Source organism: Pleurodeles waltl, chromosome 3_1 (assembly GCF_031143425.1).
Source record: "Pleurodeles waltl isolate 20211129_DDA chromosome 3_1, aPleWal1.hap1.20221129, whole genome shotgun sequence".
Taxonomy (NCBI): domain Eukaryota; kingdom Metazoa; phylum Chordata; class Amphibia; order Caudata; family Salamandridae; genus Pleurodeles; species Pleurodeles waltl.
Window position 1 is genome coordinate 1549885744 of NC_090440.1, and position 25796 is coordinate 1549911539.

Sequence of the window (25796 nt, forward strand, 5' to 3'; positions counted from 1 at the left end):
TCAGGCAAGATCCTCAAAGAACTGTTTCATTTGAGCAACTGTGTAACTTTCCAGTTTCCCTAACTCAAAAACAGCTCCAGCTGGTGCATCTTCAGATTGAGACATCTTAGTAAGTTAAAAGTGCAAAGTTCCAAGGTAGAAAAAATAGCTCTGTGAGAGAACAGGGCTGATTGCAGAGGCCCCCTAACTTTTTGCCCCCATTTTCCACTTTTTGCTGGTGTTTTCCTGACTCTGATGGTGCCCTGGGTACTGCTAACCAGTCCCAGGGCCTGTGCTCTGTGTAAAATCAGTATGCAAATTAGGCTAATTATAATTGGCTAAGTCAACCTACCTATAAGTCCCTAGTATATGGTAGGGCATGGAGGTTTAGGGAGGCCAGCATAGGTAGTGCCCCTATAGGAGCACTGCTGAGGTGCCTAGTGTCATTTTAAAAGCAGGCCTGCCTTGCTGGCTGCTTTTAAATTAAAGTTATATGCAAATTCGACTTTGGAATTAAAAGTAATTCCAAAGTCTTAAACTACCTTATTTGTACATATAGTCACCCCTAAGGTGTGCCCTATGTGCCCCTAGGACTGGGTGCCATGTAACTATAAGCAGGGACCTTATAAAAATAGTTTTATAAGCGCTGATGAGGTAAAACAGCCAAATTCGTTTTTCCCTCATTGTAGTGAATGGCCTCCACAGGCTAGAATGGGGGGGCTTTATTTTAAGTTTAAAAGTCCCCTTAAGTAATAGATACAAAGAGTTTGGTATCAAATAATTTTTATCATAAATCCCACAACCTCCAGTTGTTGGATTTAATGTAACTTGTTCAGGTAAAGAGTTTTAAACTTTACCTGATAAGTTGCCAACTTCAGCCCTGCAGTGTTTTTGCTGCTGTGCTCTGATTGGCCAGCCTCTGGCAGCCTGGCCAGGCCGCCTTGATGAGGTGTGAAATGGCCTGGCTTCACACAAAGAGATGTGCCTGTGGGAGGAGGTCTCCCCTCAGCAGATGGTGAGGCAGGAAGGGGGAGGGCTGCCAAACTGGTCTTCAAAGGCAGAGAAGGACATTTGGAGCAACCCAGCAACACCCTCACATCCTGCAAACCCAGACAATTAGGTCCCCCCTTGATTAGATTAGGAGAGGGCAGGAGAGGGGTGTGTTTAGGATTTGTAGCCACACCAGTGGGTGGGCTCAGCCAGATGTAACCTCCAAAAATCACTTTCAGCCATGATGGATTTTTGAGGAATGTTGCTCCCGTGGATTGATTTTTGCCACACTTCCCAGGAAGTGGTCATCACAAGGGGAAGGACCCTGCACCTGATTGGAGAACCAGGATCCCCCTGTTTTTCACCAGGAGCAGGGACAAAACTGGCAGACCTGCACCCACACCTCAGATCCCCATCAGATTCCAACAAGGAAGAACCACAAGAGAAGAAGGACTGCTCTGCTGGACCCCTGGCCTGCACCTGGACCCTGCACTCAGAAGGACTGCAGCAGCTGCACACTTGGGCTTCACCTCAAGAAGGACTTTGCCTGTCTTCAACTGGTTCAAGGAGGGACTCCCTATTTGCTACAGGTGAAACATTGCTAACCAGAGTCCCCTGCACAAACTCCTGAAGAAATCAACCAGCTGACCACTGTCCAGTGACCAAAAATGAGTTTGCACCAGGTGCATTCTGGGAGTTGTAGTCCACACCCCCAAGGAGCATCTCAGAGTTTCTGGAACCTTGGGGTGAGCTGTGGACCCCAAAAGAACCTTAAAGGAACATCTGGAAGAAGATCCAGAAGTTTGGAGAAGTTTTGAAAAGTTTTGAAAAAAAGCCCCATAGCTTGCCTTAACCGCTACCTGGCCTGATTTGCAGGTTTGTCCCGGTGAAGAAAATCTCCAAAAGAGAGACTAAGTCCGAATGTGGGAAGTTGACCGGGACCTCCCAGCCAGTGTATCCGAAGAGGGCTCCAAGGACGTCGGATCAAGATCCAGGTTTGCCCCGGTCGAAGGATTTTCACCTCAAAAAAACGACTGAGTCCGAAGGTAAAAATCTCCACGAGGGCTCCCGCAACGGGTATCTGGAGAAGAGTTCGAGGAGGTCGGATTGGACTGGCAGGTTCGTCCCGCTGAAGAAAATCTTCAGAAAAACGACTAAGTCCTAAGGTAAACTTTTGACCGAGGCCTCCCGTGGGCTGTAGCCGAGCCGGGCTCCATCGCGGTCGGCCTTAAACTTTTACTTTGCCCCTGTCGAGGTTCGACCAGATTGGCGCTTTTTGTTTCTAGGTGCTAGAAAATGATCATTCTTTAAAAATTCATATCTCCGGTTCCCCTTAATAAAAATATATTCTCTTTTTATAAATTGGTTTTGGATTTTTAAACTGTTTCCTGTTTTATTTAATTACTGTTTTGTGCTATTTGAATGCTTTACACTCTGTCTCCTAAATTAAGCCTTGTCGCTCGTTGCCAAGCTACCAAGGGTTGAGCTAGGTTTAATTTACTAAGACCTAACTGGACCTAAGTGGCGGTTAGTGGCCTATTGCTAAGTGTAGGTACTTACCTGCCCTTACCAATAGCCCATTTTCCAACAAGCTCTGAATGAGAAGTTTAAAAAATCAATAAGAAGATCTCTCAAAAATATGGAAGTAGGAAAAAGTCCTAAAGAGAAAAAACAAAAGCAAGTAGTATGGGGTCATGTAATGATCTGCACTTAAAACAGTAATGTACGCTTAATCACTGTATCTCAAGTACAAGTACAAGTCCAATCCTCACAGCTAATCACCAATGTTAGGAATGAGGTCTTTGGTTGGCAGTCAGGTTACCCCCTGTCCAAGCAAGAACCCTCACTCTAGTCAGGGCAAAGGAGAAACACACCTGTTTAACCCCACTCACCCCCTTGGTAGCTTGGCACGAGCAGGAAGGGCTTATCCTAGAAGCAATGTATAAAGTATTTTTACCAACACAGAGTAATGCAGTAAAAACTCTACAAAATGGACACCACAACAGTTTAGAAAAATAGGCAATATTTATCTAAATCAAACAAGACCAAAATGACAAAAGGTCAACATACACAAGTCAAGATATGAATTTTCAAAAGAAGAAGAGTCTTACTCCATAGAAAACAATGGAAACGTTGATTTTACACAAAGTACCTGGTTTGCGTCAAAAATAGAGCCGCTCGGGCGATCGTGTGTCAGAAAAATCAGCAATGCGAAGATTCCTTACTCGCGAGTGAGGCCATGCTCTGTTTCTTCTGCGGTCTGGTTGGAGAGGCGTCATTTTTCACCCTTGCAAGAGAGTGATGCATTGATTTCTGAATGGGGCACAATGACTTTGATGCCCAGAGACAATGCATGTGAAATCCAGTTGCACGGTGTTAGAAAACCACGCTGCATGGGGTTTGCATCGTTATCAGCAGCCACAAGCAAGTGTTGCATTTTCTCCAGCCGCAATGCGTCGATCTCCCAGCTGCGATGTAGGTGGAGCGTCAATTTCTGTTACGACTCAGTCATCCCAGCTCTAGGGGGTGTTGTACAGGGACTGTCGGAAGCCTGGGAATCACATTGAACAGTTATCTAAAGTCCCTTGCTGACTCCGGTTCATTTCTCTTTTCGCCATGGTATACTTGTGTAGTACTATATTTGCTTCCTGGGACTGCAAATCCCATAATGCACAGCCTGGTAGTCAGGAAAGCCTGGATTCTGTTCCCATGTTTTTCTATGGGAGAAGTCCAGTTGCTCCTTTTCACCGGATCCTCTCCTCCAGGACTTGCAAGTGTCTGAAATTACACACACCTGAGACCTCTCCAGTGCAGCCCAGATTGGAATTGCTTATAAGAAGCCATTTCCTCAAGATCTCCATCGTGCATTGGAGTTCGATTCCTTTGTGTTACAGACCCCTCATCGGATGGTGTTCCAGTTTTGTTCCTGTTCTGTTCCAGCTTGATCCTGTTTCCTGTTTCTCTGCCCTGTTCCTGATTGTTCTAGCCAGAGTCTGCTCCCTATCTCTTAGCCTTGTGCCCGTCTGTTTCTTCCAGAGCCTGCTCCCTGTTTCTCTGTTCTGCTCCTGCCTTGTTTCAGCCTGAACCGGCTCTCTGTTTCCCAGTCCTGTTTACTGCTTATTCCTACTCCCTGTATTCCAGCCCTGTCCTTGCCTGTTCCAGCCAGAGCCTGCTCTCTCTTTCCCAGTCCTGTCTCTGTTTGTTCCAGCCAGAAGTTTGCGCCCTGCTTTCCAGTCCTAGTCCTGCCTTTGCTTCAGCCTGAGCCTATTCCCTGTTCCAGCTTCTGTCTCTTAGTTTGTCCCTTCTGTTTCTGTTTCCTCTCGGTATTTGTGTCTGGTAAGTGTTCTATCAGTCTTCACCAGTGTATAAGTGTCCTCCTTTGTACTGGGGTTGGCTCCTGGCCTCCAGGAGGCAATTCCAGCCCCCCTCCTTGTCTAGTGTTATACGTTGTCTTTCGTGCCTAACAGTGTGTGCCAAGTGTGCCTTTGCTGTTGTTCCAAGAATCGCCACTGTGTTTCCAGCTGGACCCACAAGAGCTTGTCGTGTGTATGTAAGTACTATCCTTGTTTGTGCTCTAGGGTCCAGAGACAGAATCACTTCAGCTGCCTCCTTTCCATGGGGCTGGCAGGGTGACTATCTGTAAGACCAAACTGCACAGAGGCATTGACATTCCCTGTCACTGTTGGAGGTTCTGTACTTACTCTGTGTACAACCCCAGCGCGTTTGTCCATTAGTAATCCGTTTCCTATTTGTTCACACAAGGGTTGCTCTTCTTTAACTTTCCTGTTTCTTGTGCCTGTCCATAGCTGTCCTTTCCGTGTATGCCTTTAGCTGCTCTTCTGCCCCAGTACACTACCTCTTTAGGATATTCGGTGACCTCAAGGGGTGTCCCAACCAGAGTCCTGATCAGACCCGCCCAAATCCGTGACAATTTCAGCCGTGAAGCAGGTGGTGCGTTGTTTATCAGCCTCATTGCAGATGATGCATCAAAAATTTCCCTGCACGGCGTGCTGTGTGTGGATTTCAGTCCTTGTTCTGCCAACTTCACCTTTCAAGGGCCCAGGGACTGGATAGGGCACCACTTGACAGGGCAAGAGTCTCAGCACAGAGTCCCGGTGCTGGCAGAGGAAGTCTGTGATAGCCCTGAGACTTCATAATAGGAGGCAAGCTCAGTTCAATCCCTTGGAGATTCTTCTCAAGCAGAAGTGCACAACAAAGTCCAGTCTTTGTCCCCTTTCACAGGCAGAAGCAGCAACTGCAAGATAGCCCAACAAGGCACAGTCACAGCCAGGGGCAGCACTTCTTCTCAGCTCTCCAGCTCTTCTCCTTGGCAGAGGTTCCTATTGGTTCCAGAAGTGATTTAAAAGTCTGGGGTTTTGTGTGATTGCAGGCATAGCCCATTAAGGTGTAAGTGACCACTCCTCCCTCCATTCCAGCTCAGATGTGTCACTGTCTAGAGGAGATTCACAAACAGCCCAACTGTCAGTCTGACCCAGACAGGAAATCCACAAACAGACAGAGTCACAGAATGGCTAAAGCATGAAAATGCCTACTTTCTAAAATTGGCATTTTCAAACTAACAAGCTAAAAAACAACTTCACTAAGAGATGTATTTTTAAATTGTGAGTTCTGAGACCCCAATCTCCACCTTTCTATCTGCTCTCAAAGGGAAACTGAACTTTATGAATATTTAAAGGCAGCCCCGTGTTAACCTAGGAGAGAGATAGGCCTCGCAACAGTGAAAAATGAATTTGGAAGTATTTCACTGTTAGGACATGTAAAGCAGATCAGTACATGTCCCACCTTTAACATAATCTGCACCCTGCCCATGGGGCTACCTAGGGCCTAGCTCAAGGATGCCTTACATGTATAAAAATGGAAGGTTTGGGCCTTGCAAGTGTGCACACTTGCCAAGTTGAATTGGCAGTTTAAAACTGTACACACAGACACTGCAGTGGCAGGTCTGTGCCATGTTTACAAGGCAACTAATGTTGGTGGCACAACCAGTGCTGCATGCCCACTGGTAGCATTTGATTTATAGTCCCTAGGCACCTCTTGTGCACTTTACTAGGGACTTATTAGTAAATCAAATATGCCAATCAGGAAAAACCAATTAGACATACCCTTTACACAGGAGCACTTGCACTCTGGCACTGGTCAGCAGTGGTAAAATCCCCAAAGCACCAAAAACAGAAAAAACAGTCCAGCACACAGTAAAAACATGGGAAGCAGAGGCAAAAAAAGACAGGGGAGACCACTTCATTGATGCCAGGTCTAACATTGGCATTGCACTCTGTTCTCTGTGAAGCCACAGACAGGCATGGGCGTCCAGGGAAAAGAGGCATCCCAGGTTCCCACTGTTTCTTCCTGAGGCAACAGTCTGCCAAGGCACGATGACGCTCAGCCTTGTTGGGTCCTCTGCAGGTCACTGGCTGTCCTTGGTGTTACTGATGAATGTTGTGTCAGGCAACCTCACTCCTTCAGTCAGGTCCTCCCCAGGCCCGCCATGAAATTTGTGAAACACAGAGACTCATGATTGATTTAAGACCAGTGACCTCCGGGAGCTGCAGGGCAAATTTCTCATTAGTGGAGGAATAAAGGTGGTTCTCTCTAGCGCAGCTGAACCATTTTTGATGGTGTTCTCTTCATTTTGTTCCTTGTGAAATGATATAGCTATGAAGAATGTAGGTTCAAAGCCTCCTAACCTCGAAACATTGAATGTATCTAGGAGGATATTTATAAGGAATCTCCCTCCAGTGAAGATGAGTTCGAAGACCTGTCCACCTGCGCCTTCTGCCCTTGTTACTATGAGATTTTCAGGGCTGTTGACAGCTTCATAACACTACTTTCTCCATCCAGCAGCAGAAATCTGTGAAGAATTCATCACTTCCACTCCATTCTGGAATGCTTGTAATTGCTTTAGCGGAGGGTCACCCTTCAGCATACTCAGTGGCCCTCCAGGTAGGTTACATTGCAAAGCACCTATGTGTCTAGCAGGAGTTTCAGTGCCCAGTTTGAGAGATACCCACCACAGGATCCATTTACAGAGGTTCCGGGGGTGATCCCTTTCCATCAGTGTCCCCAGCAAGTCAACCTCTACTGTCCACAGAGGGACACTGGCCCTGTATACAAACATCCAACATAATCCAAGAAAGTACAACTCCAGAATGTCCTTTCCACCCCACACCAGGGTTCATCCCCACAAGGTCTAACCTTCAGTTTCTTTTGCAACTTCCTTTTTGTCTCAGAGGCTTTCCCTTGTGCAGAGGTTTAAAGGTAGAGGTGGAGAGTTCTAGAAGGAGGATGTCTCTGCCTAATACAGAAATGCCACATCATTCCCCTGACAGATACTTACTTTCTAAAACAAAAGCCTCCTGGATGGTCTATCCGGTTGCACATCAATATTCTTTTAAAGATAGCAGAGTCACCCCTTAATTGGCAACAGGTCTCTTGTGGATTCTATGCTGTCCCCTAACTAATACTCAAACCTGGTTTCTTCTATCCAATACCTTAAAAGGGTGGCCCTTGTGTGAGTGGTATCTGTAGTTTGTCTTTCCCCTTGTCTGTGTGTGTAGGACGTGTGCAGGTTTGAAAGTAAGGAGACAGTTAATCAGCATATGCAGCTTTCTCCCCACCCTTCCTCTACTATGAGAAAGATTGAACTCCTACAAATAGGTATAGTGTCAGCGGAGGGTTTGAGGGTAAAGCCAGCAGAGTAGTAAACTTTGCGTGACAGAGTAGTTCAAACTGCAATTTTGTTAAGGTTTGATTCCAGAAAATACTCTATTAACAAAAGTACCCAAAGGAATGCAACTACAGAAAATATATATATAGTATTCACACTCAGGACCTCTACAAACACAGGGGAAATGATTTCATGTCACCTTTTCATGTTGATCCATGTTAGAAATGGGGTCTCTGTTTGGCAGTCAGTTTTCACTCTGTCCAAGCAGGGACCCTCACTCTAGTCAGGGCAATGGAGATACACACTTAGATAGCCCCTGCTCACCCCCTTGGTAGCTTGGCACAAGCAGTCAGGCTTATCTCAAAGGCAATGTGTAAAGTATTTGTACCAACACACACAGTAATACAGGGAAAACACTACAAAATGGGCACCACACCAGTTAAGAAAAATAGGCAATAGTAATCTAAACATCCAACATACACAAGTCAAGATATGAATGTTTAAAATAAAAGAGTATTACTCCAGAGAAAAAGAATGTTTCAAATAAAAAGAGTCTTACTCTATAGAAAACAATGGAAATGTTTTTTTTACACAAAGTACCTGGTTTGAGTAAAAAATAAAGCCACACGGGCGAGCGTGCAGCCGAAAAGTCAGCAATGCGTAAATTTCTTGCTCACAAGTGAGGCCGTGCATAGTTTTTTCTCCGGTCTGGTAGGCGATGCCTTGTTTTTCTCTCCCACCAGAGAGCGATGCGTTGATTTCCAGACAGGGCACCTCGGATCCGCGCAGGTTCACAATGATTTCGACGCCCAGTAACGATACGTGTGACATCCGGCCGCATGGTGATGAAAACTATGCTGTGTGCGATTTGCGTCATTTTCAGCAGTCGCAAGCATGTGTTGCGCCGTTTCTTCAGCCGCCATACAGGTAATGCATCGATTTCCCAGCCACGATGCAGGTGGTGTGTTAAATTCAGCTGTGCAGCAGGTGGTGCGTCAACATTTTCCCCACACAGCTCCCTGTGTGTGGATTTCTGCACTTGTTCTACCAGTTTCATTTCATAGAACTGGACAGGGCACCACTTGGCAGGGCAGGAGTCTCAACAGAGAGTCCAGAGTCTTCAAAACAGGAGGGAAGCTCAGTCCAAGCCCTTGGAGACACTTCACAAGCAGGAATAGACCACAAAGTCTAGTCTTTGTCCTCTTTCAGGCAGAAGCAGAAACTGCAGGCCAACCCAGCAAAGCACAATCACAGGCAATGGGGCAGTACTCCTCCTCCAGCTCTTCCCCCTGGTAGAGATCCCTCTTGGTTCCAGAAGTAATCTGCTCAACTGAAGCAGTTTTGTAAGGATCTTGCCTGCCCAATCAAGAACTCCATCAGGAAGGAGGAGGTGCAAAAGGCATTGAGGGCCTGGGTGGCAACTATGGAGGCTGAGGGGTACACAGAAGAGGAGGATGTGGGTGAGGAGGTGCAGAGTAATTCGAGTGGTGTAGTGGATGTACCTGTTCAGCCGGGAGTAGGGTCTCCAGTGCAGGTAGCAGTGTGTCATCCAAAGATCTGACTCCTGAGGCGTTGCAAGACAGACAGGCAGAGAGGGTGCACCAGTTTGATTTCGAGAAGTTTAAGATGGGGCTGGAACAGAGGAGGTTAGCCATAGAGGAGAAAAAGATTCTCTTGGCTCATGAGCTCAGTTTAAGGGAGCTGGATCAAAGGAGACAGCCTAGCAGAGATAGTGGCAACAGTACCTCAGTGCAGTCTGAAAGTAGGTTGAGCATACCTAAACACCAGGTGAAGGATTACAAGAGGATGACATATATCAATGGATCAAGAGGTATGAGGCTGTTCTCCAGATGAACATGGTCCCTGGAGCACAATGGGGGGCAGGTCTGTGGAAGCTCTTCGAGGTAGAGGGGAGGGACACTCTCACATCTTAAGGGGATCATAAGGGACTCACTTACTCTATAATGAAGGAGCCTACTCACAAGATATAGTCTCACCCCTGAGCAGTACAAGGACAAGTTTAGGTCCTCCAAAAAGAAGTATTCCCAAACCTGGTTAGAATGTGTTGACTATTTTTCCAGGTCACTGGATGCTTGGGTGAAGGGCAGTAAGGTGACAAATTATGAGGGGCTGTAAAATTTGATTACATGAGAGCACTTGTATAGTCTTTGTTTTCTAGCGCTCCACTGGCACCTAATTGCCACCAAGCTCACTGACCCTCAGGAAACTTGCTCAGGAAGTAGACCAGTGGGAAAGCAACAGGGTCCAGAAGAGGAATGGGCAGACTCTGCTGAGGGTAGGCAGGGTCCCCATCAGAAGAAGTGGAGGGTAAGGGTAACCAGGGGGAGTTCTCTAAGGGGTCCCAACCTAGTTCCCTGGGTAAAGATTTCTATCCCCCAGTTGAAAAGAAACCATGGGTCTCTACGGGGAAACCTGCAGAGAGGGGTCCCCGCAAGTGCTATGCATGTGCTCAGGTGTGTCACATGAGGGGGGATCTCAAATGTCCCAAAGGGACATAGGCACCAACTGGTGATCAGTCACAGGGTTTGGCCAGTCTAGCTCTTGTGGAGGAGTTGGTTACAGGTGGGTGGGAGCCAGCTGAGATGACCCTTGTCTCACTAGGGGACAGTCAGATGGTCCAGAGGACCCTCATGCCTAAGAACACTAAGAAGTACAGGCAGTGGGTGACCATCAATGGGCAGAGGGTGGCGGCTCTAAGAGACACAGGAGCCCGTGTGACTACTGTGAGAAGTCACCCGGTGTCTGAAAAGCAGGTAGTTCCCCATGGGAAACCCACCCCAGTCGTTCCCACGGTATGGGAAGAGGCTGAACCTGAGGGGGACGCCCTAGAGCCTACAGGGGAAAAGGTGGCTGAACTGGGGGAGGTACCCGAGGTGACTCAGAGGCAGCAGGAAGGGGGACCCCCAGGGAAGCATTCTGTGAGGCACAGAAAACATGCCCTACTCTAGCTGGTTTGTGGCAGCAGGCTACAGACCAGGCATCTGGCAAGGAGTCTGTTTCACACTTGATTTATTGGGAGGATGGCCTCCTATATAGCAAGCCTAAGGTTGCTGAGCCTGAGGCAGCCCGTGTTCTCGTGTACCCTAGTGCTTCAGAGCCTTCCTACTGGGTCTGGCTCATGATGTGCCTTCAGCAGGACATTTGGGGCAGGACAAGACATTTGAACGGCTTGTCACCTACTTTTACCTGCCCCAATGTGCAGGCACTCTGATGCACATCGTAGGTCTTGCCAGACTTGTCAGGGAAGTGGCAAGAGTGATGGGAAATGTAAGGCTCCCCTCCAATATTTTCCTGTAGTCAGCACCCTGTTTGAAAGGGTTGGTATTGACATTGTTGGGGATCTGGATCCCAAGACAGCCATGGGCAACATGTTTATCCTGGTCTTGGTGGGCCTTTCCACCCAGCTCCCAGAAGCTATACCTCTGAGGTCAACGCAACCCCTGTGGTGGGACGTGCATTGATGGGGATTTTTATCTGCATTGGGTTCCCCAAGGAGGTGGTATTTGACAGGGATACCAACTTCATATCCACATGTATGAAGTCTCTGTGGAAGGAGTGTGGGTGACCTGCAAGTTCACCACTTTTTACCACCCCCAAGGAAATGATCTGGTTGAGAGACTCAACCACACCTTGAAAGGCAAGATTATGGGTGTGTCAGAGCCTTTCAGGCATAAGTGAGACATCTTCTTGCCATGCCTTCTGTTTGCTTATAGGGAGGTACCACAAAAGCGACTTGGTTTTAGCCCCTTTGAATTGTTGTATGGACACTGTTAGAAATGGAGTTTCTGGTTGTCTATGGTATGCACCTAAGCCAGGCAGAATCCACCCACTTCAGTCAGGGCAAGGGAGTTGCACACCGAAGATAACCCCTGCTCACCCCCTTGGTAGCTGGCACGAGCAGTCAGGCCTATCCCAGAGGCAATGTCTAAAGCATTTGCACAACACAAACAACACATGTGACACACTATCCCCACCACAAAGGAAACACAACACCAAGTTATATAACAATAAACTATATTGTACACAACATCATTAGACCAAACACAACATGCCAGTAATACCCTGCTACCCGAGCAGTTGTCAGAACATTTCACAGTACTGTTGCAACCAGCATTAGCCACATATAACACACAGGTTACTCATTATTCTGCAACATAAGCAGTCGTCAGGAAAAACACTACTACAATAATGCACATGTCACAAGATCCTCATAAATGTCCATACCAGAAACATAAGGAAACACATGGCAAGTCATAAAAACATTATTGGCAGAAAATGCCCATAACAGGAACATTAGCAAACATATGGCAAGTTATAGGAATCATATTAGCATACATGCCCCTAACATTAGCAAACACATCTGATAATATATGTGCATCAGAGAGCACATGGCAAATCAGACCCCAGACATATCACCAATCACAAAGGTGTGGGTCGGTGACAGCCATGCATGGCCCACAGGAGTTCTTATGCCCCTGGAGTGGGGAGGCACCGGTTGATCCCTGGAAGGAGAGATCATCCATTGAGGCCTTGGCCTGTCCCCTGATATTGGGCTTCCTAAACAATGAAGCAGAGCACAGGGCTGCAGGGCCCAGCAACCGGCCAGCACAAGGGGGATGCAGAAAGTGGCAGTTCCTCCTGGTGACCTAGCAGGTCACAGGTCAGCACAGCTGCAGCAGTCCAAGGCGGATCCTGGTGAGGCCTTCCAGCAGCATTCTGTGTCCAATTACAAGTGTCTCCTTTTCTGTAGGAAAGTACCATCTTTCTTGGCATGCTACCCCTAATTTCTGCCTGCTTGTCAGTGTGTTTTTACTGTCTCACTAGGATCCTGCTTATCAGGTCCCCAGTGCTCATAATTTGTGACCTATATGTGTTGTCAGTATGCTTGACTGTATCACTGGAGTTCTGCTAAGCAGAACTCCAGTGCTTATGCTCTTTCTGTGTATCCCATTTGTCACTATTGTTTAGTGACTCCATAATCCAATTCTGATTGGCACACTGGACCCCCTTATAAGTCCCTAGCATATGGTACCTAGGTACCCAGGGCATTGGGGTTCCAGATCCTTATGGGCTTCAGAATTTCTTTTGCCACCAATAAAGAGCTCATACAAACCTTTCTTCAGGACTGCCATTGCAACCTGAGTGAAATAGTGCACACACTATTTCACAACCATTTTTCCCTGCACCAGGCAACTTATAAGTAACCTATATGTCTAACCTTTATTTACTGAAGGCTAGGTGCAAAGTTACTGTGTGTGAGGGCACCCTTGAACTATTCCCCAGACTTTGTGAGTGTGGGGACACTATAATGAGCGGGCACTACATATATGTCAATAAATAGATGGAGCTCCACAATGGTAACTCTGAATATGGCCATGTGAGGTGTCTAAGATTGTGAAATTGAACCCCCAATCCAAATCTGGTATTGGGGGCCAATTCCATGCACCCTGGGGCTCCACCATGGACCCCCAGTACTTCCAAACCAGCCCCAGCTGCTGCCACCTCACAGACAGGTTTCTGCCCTCCCGGGGTCCGAGCAGCTCAATCCCAATGACAGAATAGTGCATTTCCTTTAGGAGAGGGGTGTTACACCCTCTCCCTTTGGAAATAGGTGTTACAGGCATGGGAGGGGTATTCTCCCAGAGCCTGTGGAAATGCTTTGAAGGGCACAAACAGTGCCCTCCTTGCATAATCCAGTCTACACCGATCAGGGACCGCCAGTCCCTGTTCTGGCATGAAACTGGACAAAGGAAAGGGGAGGGACCACTCCCCTGTCCATCACCACTCCATGGGTGGGGCCCAGAGCTCCTCCAGAGTGTCCCTGGCATTAGCCATCTTGGAATCCAAGGTGCGGGGACCCTCTGGGAGCATCTGAGTGGCCAGTGCCAGAAGGTGATGTCAGAGACTCCTCCTGATAGGTGCATACCTGGGTAGGTAGCCAATTCCCCTCACAGGGCTATTTAGGGTCTCTCCTCTGGGTGTTTCCCTAGATTCAGTTTGCAAGATTCCTCCAGGACTCCTCTGCATCCTCTGCTTCAGCTTCTGACCATCGGATCAACCACAGACTGCTCCAGGAACTGCTGTAACTGCAACAAAGTATCCAGGAAGACTCCTGTGACCCGAAACTTCAGCTTCAGCCAGCAATTGCAACAGTTTCCAAGGTGTGCATGCTCTGAGTACTGTCTGGTTTCACCCTGCACCAGAAGAACCGAAAGAATCTCCCGTGGAGTGACAGAGCCACTTCCCTGCTTCAGCAGGCACCACCCTGCAACAACAACCGGTACTCTGGGACTCCTCTCCTATCGACGAACATGATCCCTGGAACACAGGTGGTGGACTGAAGTGACCCTGACTGTCCAAAGCTCCAGCTGTCCAAATTTGGTGGAGGTAAGAGCTTGCCTCCCCGTGCAGAGACAGTACCCCTGAGCACTGAATCTTCTACAGCTCCTTGGGCTTCTGTGCACTTCTTCCAAAGATTCTTCATGCACATTGTAGCCCAGGTCCACAGCACTCCATCCTGTGACACACAGCTCTCTGTGTTGTTCTCCGGCACAGTGGGATCCCCCTGTGTAGTTCTGCAATGAGTGCACTTTGCAACTCCTTTGTCCTCGTCTACTGGGACTCCCATGGGCACTGCCTGGTCTTCTGAGGGCTCTCTGAAGTGCTGAGAGGCCCCTCTGTCTCCTCAGTCTGAGTTGAGATCCCCAGGTCCCTCCTGGGTCCGGGCAGCTCCTCTTTGATGCAAACCGCATACTTGCATGAACCAAGGCTTGTTTGCGGAATCCAGCAACGCAAACAGCCTGCATCCAACAACTCAACGTGGGACATCTCTTGCACCAAGCAGGAACCCACAGCTATCTTCTTTGGTGCATTTCTGTACTTTTCTTCCAACCAGAGAATCCACTTTTGCACCTTCTTCCAGATGGGCAGGGGCTCTTGTTCTTCCTGGACTCTTCGACTTCTGGACTTGGTCTCCTCGCTCCACAAGTCTTCAGGTCCAGGAATCCATCACTGGTTGCTTACAGTCTTGCTTGGTTCTTGCATAATTCTTCATCATGACTTGCAGTGTGTTCTGAGGAAACTTGCTGTACTTTACTCCTACTTTCCTGGGCTCTGGGGTGGGGTACTTTACTTACCTTTGGTGTTCTCTTACACTCCCAGTGCCCCTCTACACTCTACACTTGCCCAGGGGGGAATTCAACATTCTCATTCCACTATTTTAGTATATGGTTTGTGTTGCCCCAGGCCTATTGCAACCTATTGTATTCTGTACTGTTTGCACTATTCTATCACTGTTTACTTACCTGATTTTTGGTTACTAGTGTATATATTGTGTATAATACTTACCACCAGAAGGAGTATTGCCTCTAAGATATGTTTGGCCTTATGTCACTAAAAGAAAGTACCTACTTATTTTTGGTAACACTGAGTATTGTCTTTTATTGTGTACAAGTGCTGTGTGACTATAGTGGTTTTGCAAGAGCTTTGCATGTCTCCTAGTTCAGCCTTGGCTGCTTTGCTACAGCTACCCCTAGACAGCCTAAGCTGCCAGACACTGCCTACATTTCACTAATAAGGGATAACTGGACCTGGATTAAGGTATAAGTACCTTAGGTACCCACTACAAACCAGGCCAGCCTCCTACATTTTCATAGGGACTTGTATTTATAATCAGTTTTGCAAAGGTTTAACAAAGAGGGGGAGAGGAGGTTCCAATCAGTTACAGCTGGTTCCAGGAGTGTCCCCTTTCTCCTCCAGCACAGGCTCCAGACATCAGTTGAGGGTAAATGAGCCCTTTGTGTGAGGCTTGAACTCAGCTTTTACACATGCCTTCTCTCAGCCCAGGAAGACATTCAGTATGCAGATGCACCTCTGTGACATTTCTACCCTCCCTGTGTACAGGCTGTCTGAAAAGTATGCACAAAGCCTAAATGTCACTCTGCCCCAGATGTGGACTGGAGTCAAGCTGCAAAACACCAGAGTCATAAACACAGAGAAATGCTCACTTTGTAGAGATGACAATTCTATAATTGTAATTAAAAAAATCTACCTACACCAGTAAGCAGCATTTCTCACTACTATTACAAACATACCAATCATGCCTACGTTTCGCCTCATAAATCAGACAACACCCCCTGGCTCAAGTTAGCTTTATTTCAGTAAAAACATACCATAAAAGCACCTTTTACAAAACACTTTGATAAATATAAAAAGAAAACAAACGAGAATAAACTCAAACTACACACACCTGACACACATACACACACCACACCCACCCCCCCACACCACTATAAAACACCCACCCACATTACCCACAACCCTTTATGACTACAAACAATTGCCAACAAAGAGAGACAGCAAGAGCACCCACACAACCAGAGCCACATACCACCATCACCTATACACTACCCACGCACCTCACAACACACACCCCAACACATCACCCTACACACCTTCACACACACCACTCACACTACACCCATGGTACCACAACGACACCCCAGATTCTTTGAGGAGGAGCTAAGGGTCATGGTGGAGGAAATCATCCGCGGAGAGCCACAGCTATTTGGAACACAGGTGCAGCAGACATCCATTGCTAGGAAAATGGAGCTATGGCGGAGGATCATGGACAGGGTCAACTCCGTGGGACAGTACCCAAGAACCAGGGATGACATCAGGAAGAGGTGGAATGACCTACGGGGGAAGGCGCGTTCCATTGCAACAAGACACCAACTAGCTGTACAGAGGACTGGCAGTGGACCCCCACTTCCTCCCCCACAACTAACAACATAGGAGGAGCAAGTCTTGGCAATCATGCATCATGAGGGCCTGGCCGGAGTAGGAGGAGGACTGGGCTCTGGTAAGTCAACTCTCTACTACTACAACCCCCCTATCTGCATGCCATCAAATAACACCAATAGACTGGACAGTACCCTGGAATTTCCTCCATCACCCCCCAAACCCATTGCCCTTCTCCCTTTTCTTCATCGCACTTAAATAAACACACTTTGAAAAAATATGGAATATGTCAAATGATTTAAGTATCTATTCGTGTAACAAGGTTTAAACATTGCAATTCAGCTGTACAGTAATGTATACATAGGAAAGACTTGTAGTTGGCTGCAGTGAACACACCAGGAGTGATAGTGAGGCACCAATATCTTTAAAAAGAGTTGCCAAAGGGTACAGTGAGTGGGCATAGAAGTGGGAATTCCCAGCCTGCCAGTGACAATGTCAAACATTAAACTGTCAATGAAATGTGAACTTACACTGTCTTAACTGTGTGTTATTGGAAGTATTGACGAATCACTGCAGTTCTGTGGTCCTCATCCTCATCCTCTGTCTCCTCATCTTCACTGTCTACAGGGTCCACTGCTGCCACATGGCCATCTCCAGCCCCCTCCTCCTGCAGAAAAGGCACATGCCGTCTCAAGGCAAGGTTGTGCAACATACAGCATACCACCATGATCTGGCAGACCTTCTTGGGTGAGTAGCACAGGGATCCACCTGTTAAATGGAGGCACCGAAACCTTGCATTCAGGAGTCCAAATGTACATCCAATTATCCTTCTTGTTCGCCCATGTGCCTCATTGTAATATTCCTCTGCCCTTGTCCTGGGATTCCTCACAGGGGTCAGTAGCCATGAGAGTTTGAGGTAACCAGAGTCACCTGCAAATATCGTGTGACAAATGTTATCCACACACTAACACTTATGGCCCACACCATACCCATACACCAACATCCACTGGGTGGGAACCAGGGCTCACCTATTAGCCACACCCTGATCCTCTGCAGTTGGGCCATCACATTTGGGATGCTGCTATTCCTCATGATAAAAGCATCATGCACCAACCCAGGATTGGCATGGGAGATCTACTGGTCCACCAAACACACCATCTGCACATTCATCGAGTGAAAACCTTTTCGATTTCTGAAGACCTGTTAATTTTGCGAGGTGGGGGACAAATGCTATATGTGTTCCATCAATAGCTCCAATAATGTTGAGGAAATGTCCCATTGCATAGAAGTCAGCCTTCACTGTGGCTAAATCCTCCACCTGGGGGAAAACGATGTAGCTGCACATGTGTTTAATCAGGGCAGACAACACTCTTGTTAGCACTTTTAAGAACATTGGCTGTGACGTTCCTGCCGCCAAGCCCACTGTCACTTGGAAAGAACCAGTTGCCAAGAAATGGAGCACACATAGACTTGCACAAGAGGGGGGATCCCAGTGGGTGACAGATAGCAGATATCAGGTCAGGCTCCAATTGGACACATAGCTCTGTGATTGTGGCCCTGTCGAGTCTGTAGGTGAGGATGATGTGCCTGTACTCCATTGTTGCCAAGTCCACCAGGGGTCTGTACACGGGGGATGTCTCCATCTCCTATTCATCCGCAGCGGTTGCAATCTAGGGGGCAAAAGAGTGAGGAGCTGGTCATTGTCTATACATTGTGACCACTACAGTTCAATGCATGATGTGATTTCTGTAATGTATTAGTGGCATATGTCCTGAATGTACAATTGTGAACTGTGATGCAGTTAGGATCCATGGTCTGCCCCCCCCCTGAAATGGCATCCACCTGTCCTGTATGGAGATACAGGTGGAAGTGAGGTAATTCCGTTGAGGTTGGGTGCCGTTGCGGGAGGCGGTCGGGAACCGCCGTGCAACTCCTCATTGGTTATCATTGGGCCCAATGGGGTACAGTGGCCAATGGTGATGTATGCCGGTGGTGACAATATGCACCGCCGCGGACGTCACCGCCATTTTCTATATGTACACTCACTTGCTACCTGACCTTCAACAAGAGAGAACCAACACTGCATGTGCTGCAGTGACCTGTGTCTGGAACCTACCATGGCTCGTGACTGAGGAAAGGGCCCCTGCCTTCACCTCGGCGGAGTTGGAGAGACTGGTAGATGGGGTCCTACCCCAGTACCGACTGCTGTATGGGCCTCCAGACCACGTGAGCACGGAGCATGGGGCATGAATGCGTGGAATGCTGTGTGTGAAGGCCTTGTGTTGGGAGTGGTTGGCGGTTGAGCCCTGGGCAGCGTGCAGCATGGATGCTGGACCTTGCTGTGCGTAAGGGGAATGGGAAGGGATACGTTGGGCCATGAGTGTAACCGGCAGGACGGTCTGACTAATACCTTTCGCTGTTTATATTTAATCTGCAGGTCAGTGCCCATCAAAAGAAGGGTAAATGGCGTGCCATCACCAAGAATGTGCAGACCCTGGGGTCTACTGCAGGCGGAGCACCCACTGTCGAAAACAGTAGGAGGACCTGAGACGCTAGGCATGGAAGATGGCGGAGGCCCAGCTGGGGATGGCCTCCCAGCAAGGAAGGGCTGCCCGTCAAACCCTGACCCCCTTGATGGCCCACACACTGGCAGTGGCCTATCCGGAGCTGAATGGGCGCTTAGGGACATCACAGCAGCCACAAGGGGGTGAGTACAGTGCCCATCATTACAACTTACACCTGGTGGGGTGGTATCTGGGTGGTGGATGTGTGACTGTGGGTGCCCTTAGGCTAGGCCTGACATTGCAGAGTAGGCCCCTTGTTGGGCAGGGTTCTCATGTGATATTCCTCATACCTAGCTAGTAGGCATCCACTACTGGGCAGGGCTGTGTGGGTCCCAGGTATGCTGCAGTTGGCGGTATGTGTCCCTCCCCATGCCCTGGTGACTAGCATTGCTAATGGTAGTGCATTGCCTAGTGCGTAGGGCTGTTCCCTAAGTGGAAGGGTGCTGTGTACACCAACGCTGGTGTCGGTGCAGCCACTGACCAAGTGTATCCTTTGTCTCCCCTCCCTTTTGTTCTGTAACCCTGTCCTTATGTGCATTAGCATCATCTGGGAGAGGAGCAGTGGCACCGGCAACAGAGGGTGCTGCATCCCACAGGACCCAGGAGGCAGAGTCCACTGACGGTGAGGACACCAGTGGGGCAGAGGGCGAGGGGAGCACCAAGGCGGAGACAGGAGGGAACAGTTTGGACACGGATACCTCCTCCGATAGAGGCTCCCTGGTGGTGGCATACACTTCTGTGACCACCCCAGCTACAGGTACAGCCGCCACCCCTGTACCAACACTGCCCTCCCAGCGAGTTTCCCGTGCCTGCTCACCCAGCAGGGTAGGCATCTCCTTCGCCCCAGGCACCTCAGGCCCTGCCCCAGTTAGCCCTGCTGCCCTGAGTGAGGAGGCTATTGACCTCCTGCGATCCATCTCTGTTGGGCGGTCAACCATTGTGAATGCCATCCAGGGGCTGGCAGCCAAATGCAACAGTCCAATGCATTTCTGGAGGGCATTCACACTGGCTTGGCGGCCCAGCAGAGATCAATCCAGGCTCTGGTATCCTCTCTGATGGCAGCCATTGTCCCTGTTTCCACCCTCCCCCTCCAACTTCCTCTTCACGATCCCATTCCCCTCAACCCCAACCTATCCCAAGAACACAGGCAGATGAGCATGCACACAGGACAACAGACGGAGTGGCACCGGCAAACACAAGCACCACACATCATCCCACAGGCGCTCACACAAACACTATCCAGATGCAGAAATACCAACATCCACTGCCTCCACTGTGTCCCCTCCTCCTCGTCCTCCACCTTCCTCCCAGTTGCGTCTACACTCACACCTGCACGCACTACATCCTCATCCACTACCACCATCACCACCACACCTAGCAGAACACACACCTCACCTGCAGACACCAACCCAACATCCATGCACACGTCCCCTGTGTCCTCTCCCACTGTGTCTGTGACCCCCTCCCAAGGTACATAAACGCAAGCACTCAGACACCCAACAGCCAACCACCTCACAACAGCATCCAGCCCATGCACCTGGACCCAAACACAGCAGAAAGACACCTCCTACAACCACTCCCTCTTCCTCCACTCCCAAACCTTCTCCCTCTTCCCACCCCAATGTCCCTATCAAGCTTTTCCTCTCCACTTTTGAACTCTTCTGTACCACCCCTCCCCCGTCCTTCACATCTGGCCAGGATGTGTAAAACCCAAGCAAGCACCTCAGCCACCCAGTCCATGGGCCCAGTGGTGGCCACAGCAACTCCTGGTGGGAAAGGATCCCAGACACCAGGCAGCCACACAGAAAGGATCCCTGCCCCAAGTGCTGCCAGGAAGGGCAAGGAACCACCCCCAGCTGCTGATAGGAAGGGAAAGGTGCCACCCCCGCTGCTGTAAGGAAGGGAAAGGTGCTACCCCCAGCTGCTGTAAGGAAGGGCAAGGAGCAATCCCCAGCTGCTGCCAGGAAGGGGAAGGAGGAATACCCAGATGCTGCCAGGAAGGGCAAAGGGCCTGCACCAGCAGGCAGAAAGCACAAGGGGCCTGGTCCTGGGACTCAGTCAGAGCCCACACCACCAACCATGGTGGTGCAGCTGTCCGAGGCTGCAGGGGATGGTCTGGAGCTTCCCCCCACACCAGCTCCACCAGCAGCACCACCCCCAGCACCAGCACCACCACCAGGAGCACCAGTGGGCAGCCGTCAGAGGCTGCAGAGGATGGGCTGGAGCCTCCCCCCACCACCAACTCTACCAGCAGCACCTCCCCCAGCACCAGCAGCAGCAGCACCAGTGGGCAGCCGTCCGAGCCTGCAGGGGATGGGCTGGAGCCTCCCCCACCACTACCAGCAGCAGCACCACCACTGCCACCACTGACCAGCCGTCACCACCGGCAGACAGTGCTTAGTCCTGCATGAATGGGCTGTTGTGTGGGCTGCCCCTGCAAATCCTGTGGGTATGACACTGTGACCTTGCACTCCCAAAGATCATCATCACAGGGCACGATGCCCCCTCCAGAGCCAGTGGAGAAACCATCCACTCACCCCATCCTCCCCAGGATGAAGATCACAGGACCAAGCACAGGGCATGTTGCCCCCTCCAGAACCAGTGGCTATTCACCCACTTGAGAGACTGTGACCTTGCACTCCCAAAGATCAGCATCACAGGGCATGCTGCCCCCTCCAGAACCAGTGGAAAAGCCATCCACTCACCCCATCCTCCCCAGGAGGAAGATCACAGGGCACAAAGCCCCCTCCAGAACCAGTAGGCAAGACACCCACCTTTGAGATTGTGGCATTGCACTCCCCAGGACCAAGCAGAGGGCTTGTTGCCCCTTCCAGAGCATGTGGGCAAGTCACCCACTTGTGAGACTGTGGCCTTGCACTACCCAGGACCGAGCACAGGGCATGTTGCCCCCTCCAGAGCCAGTGGGCAAGCCACCCACTTGAGAGACTGTGGCCTTGAACTCCCCAGGACCAAGCACAGGGCATGTTGCCCTCTCCAGAACCAGTGGGGTATTCACCCACTTGAGGGACGGTGGTCTTGCACTCCCTAGGACCGAGCACAGGGCATGTTGCCCCCTCCAGAGCCAGTGGGCAAATCACCCACTTGAGAGACTGTGGCCTTGCACTCCCTTGGACCAAGCACAGGGCATGTTGCCCCCTCCAGAGCCAGTGGGTAAACCACCCACTTGTGAGACTGTGGCCTTGAACTCCCCAGGACCAAGCACAGGGCATGTTGCCCCCTCCAGAGCATGTGGGCAAGTCACCCACCTGAGAGACTGTGGCATTGCACTCCCCAGGACCAAGCACAGGGCATGTTGCCCCCTCCAGGACCAGTGGTGTTGTTCCATCTGCCGGCTGAGGTGCCCCCCGTTCCCCGTCTCCCTGAGCTGCCTGCCTATTTTCGAAATGATGCCCCTGCAGTGTTCTCTACGTGTTGTTGCAGGAGACAAGTGGGGCCTTGGACTTTGTAATGTGGCCCTGTGGCCCACGAACATTGAGGACTGGGCAGTGTCCCTTCATTTGTAAATATGTATAGAGTTTTGGATTTGGATGCACGTATTACTACTATTTTTATCTTATTACACTCACTTTGATATACTGGTGTTGTCCTTGCATTTTTCCTGAGGGGTACGGGGTCAATATGTTATGTTACTGCATCTGCTTGTGTGTATGGTGTTGGGGGTGCGAGTGTTGTGTGTGTGTGTGTCACTCTTTTTTTCCTCCCTCCCTCCCTCCCCTGTCTGCTAGGCTGCTGTACTCACTGTGGTCGTCTTCGCCGGCGTTGATGTTCGTGGTGGAGCAGAACGTAGAAGGTCATGGGGAAGACATGCAGCTCGGGCTCCATGGCGGCGTGGTTCTTCCCTGAGTCTCCACAGGTGAGTCGTTTCCCTTCTGTACACTGTTTCCCTTAGGCTTTTGATGTCATTGGTACCGCCCCAGAAAAGATGGCGGTTTCCTGTCTCATTATACGGTGGGTGGCACATTGACTTCCGCCTGGCTGTAGGTGGTTTTGTGCCTGTTGTTTCTGCCCTGGTGGTCGGTGTGTTAAAGTGGCTGTCTGTCTGAGCTGTTTCCGACATGGTCACAATATTTACCGCCAGCCTGTTGCCGGTATTACCGCTGCTTTATCACCGACCGCCAGGGTTGTAATGAGGGCCTATATACCATAAACAGCATCTAAAGCAGGGATAAAAATGCATAGAAAAAAATGCAGGATTATATAAATAAGTTTGAGATTATAACCAAATATTAAAAATGTAACCTCATGAAAGAAACAAAAGTCTTATTCTTAATTTAATACTAGACATTCATAAATTATCTATAAAATGTTAAACCATAGGGCTGCGATTCCACACTCAAATCAACTTTCATACAATACATTATGAATTACCCCCCAAAGATTTTGCTCTAATATGCCAAATTGCCTCTACAAATTTTGCCAATGCACATGCCACAGTCCCATGAGGGTTTGTTTTACAAATCCTTAGGGCTAAATGCCGGGTTCCTAAAACCAATGTATCTGCAAAGAGGTATAATCCAACAGGCCCTCAGTTTGGAATAGGCGGGACAATGAAATAAAACATGGCCAGTGCATTCAGCAATTCCACATCCCATTGGACATAAGTCTGAGTGACTTTCATGTTGGGTCCATCTGCAAGTGAAAGTGTGTAGTGGTAAAGATCCTAATCTAAATCTAATATAAAGTGCACGTGCTAGAGGAGTTAAAATGAATTCCATGTAATGCTCATGTTCATAGTGGCATTCGACTGATTTAAAGCTGTCTGTAATACTAAAAGAAGTCACCTTTGCTAGCTTTTCTACTTGTAAATTTAGCCAATACGCATCCTTTACAACCTGCATGGCATTTTTGGGGAGATGTGAAGGGTCTGACCAGTAAACACCCAACCCAAGGTTAGTAAAAGTATTTTCTACATAATTGCACCACATGATTTTTTTAGTTGCATAAGGCACTCAGCCATGTTCTATATGGGCTAAAAATGTCCAAAGACCAGATCCTGATCCAATACAATAGTGACCTTAGGGCAGCTACATGCGAGATAGAGTATAGATTTAAATCCATCGGAGTAGGCAGTGTGGGGTAACTTGCAGGTATTTTTAATAAGGCTTTTATGAGAAAAAAAATCAGCTCTCTGTAGATCCTTCAAGTTGCTATGTCCCCATAGCTCTGCACCGTATAAATCCCCCCCTCTAGCTTGGGCTTTATATATTTCTATCGCAAGAGTGATGCCAAATCTAGAAGATCTAGCGGCAAATCTCAAAATACCCCCATCATATGTTACCAAGATTGGAGCGTGATCACTGTTATATTGATTAACCACCCTAATATCTTTAATGGTATGCCAAATCATCACATCGATAAGTAAAGGGTCAAGTTTACAACTATAAAACCCTCTAAAAAACGAGGGTTTTGCAGGAGTGTCCGAAGGAAAACGCCCATTCCTGGGCAAAGACTGTGTGTTATCATAAAATCTATGACCTGAAGAGCTCTAATGCTGGATTTAGGCAGTTTTTTCTGAGATGAAAAGGGGGGAATATTCCATATTAAGGCTCACGAAGGACTTCGATAAATGAGCCTGCCATTTGTATGAGTCCTCCAATCTGACTCCCAAATAGTCAAAGTCGGACACTCTTTCTAGTGCTTCCCCATCCAAAAATATCTGTTTCCTCGCTTTATGTTTTATGTCACCAAAAACTATGTATTTGGTTTTGGAAGTATTGATTTTCAAACCATGGTCCTTACAAAAGCCCATCTAATTCTCCAGTAAGTTATCATGTCCAAAAGCAGTTATCGATACTAACAAAGTATCATCAGCATACAGCAAACACTGGGTCTTTACCCCACCTAATTTGGGAGTGCCATTAACGCAGTCCAATAAGTAAGGAATGCAAGCATTAAGAAACAGTAGGAAGATTGTGGGGGCCAACACACAACCCTGTCTCACCCCTCTACGAATTGGGATCTCTCTCGTTAATTCCCCTTTTGTTACCCATCAAATTCTGGCATATCTCTCAGAATACAAGTCTTTATTCAGATTTAGTAGGGGTCCCAGGACTTCAGCTCTATTCAGGACCCCCCACAGTTTACAGTGCGGGGCAAATCAAAAGCAGACTTGAGATCTACAAAAGCAACAAAATGTTTCCCTGCGTCTCGGTCCACCGTCTTCCATTTAATCGCAAGGAAGTGAAAGACCTGGTCAACTGTGCTTATTCTCTGCCTAAAGCCTGCCTGAAAGTGGCTAAGGGCTTGACTTTCTTCTATCCAATCCTTAAGCCTACTCAGGACCTGGTAACAAAATATTTTTGGGAAGTTATCCAAAAGAATGATTGGTCTAGTTTCCCGGGACAGCCCTATCCCCTTTTTAATGAATGGGAACAATAATTGCTCCCTTCCAAGACCAGGGGTAATTCCCACTTGCCAAAACTGTGTTTGACACCCTATTAACATAGGGACCCCAATAATCAAGATCCGATTTAAACAGATCAATGGGAATACCATCCAACCCAGGTGCCTTTCCTGATTTTTGGGCCTTAATGTCTATCTCAGTTTCCTTGAGAGTAAATTGTGTAAAACTGTCTGCAGAGGAAAAAACATATATTGATTCACTGCCATTGGCAATGGGAAAAACAGACTCATAACTATACAACTCAGTAACGTTGCTAACCCAATTTTCAGGGGGACTATGGCAGCAGTCAGGTCTAAGATTCTCATTTCGTCCATTTTTGGCCACCAAGGACTAAAAATGTTTTGAATTTCTATCCTTAGCTGCTAATAATAATTCCTGCCATGATATCTCTTCC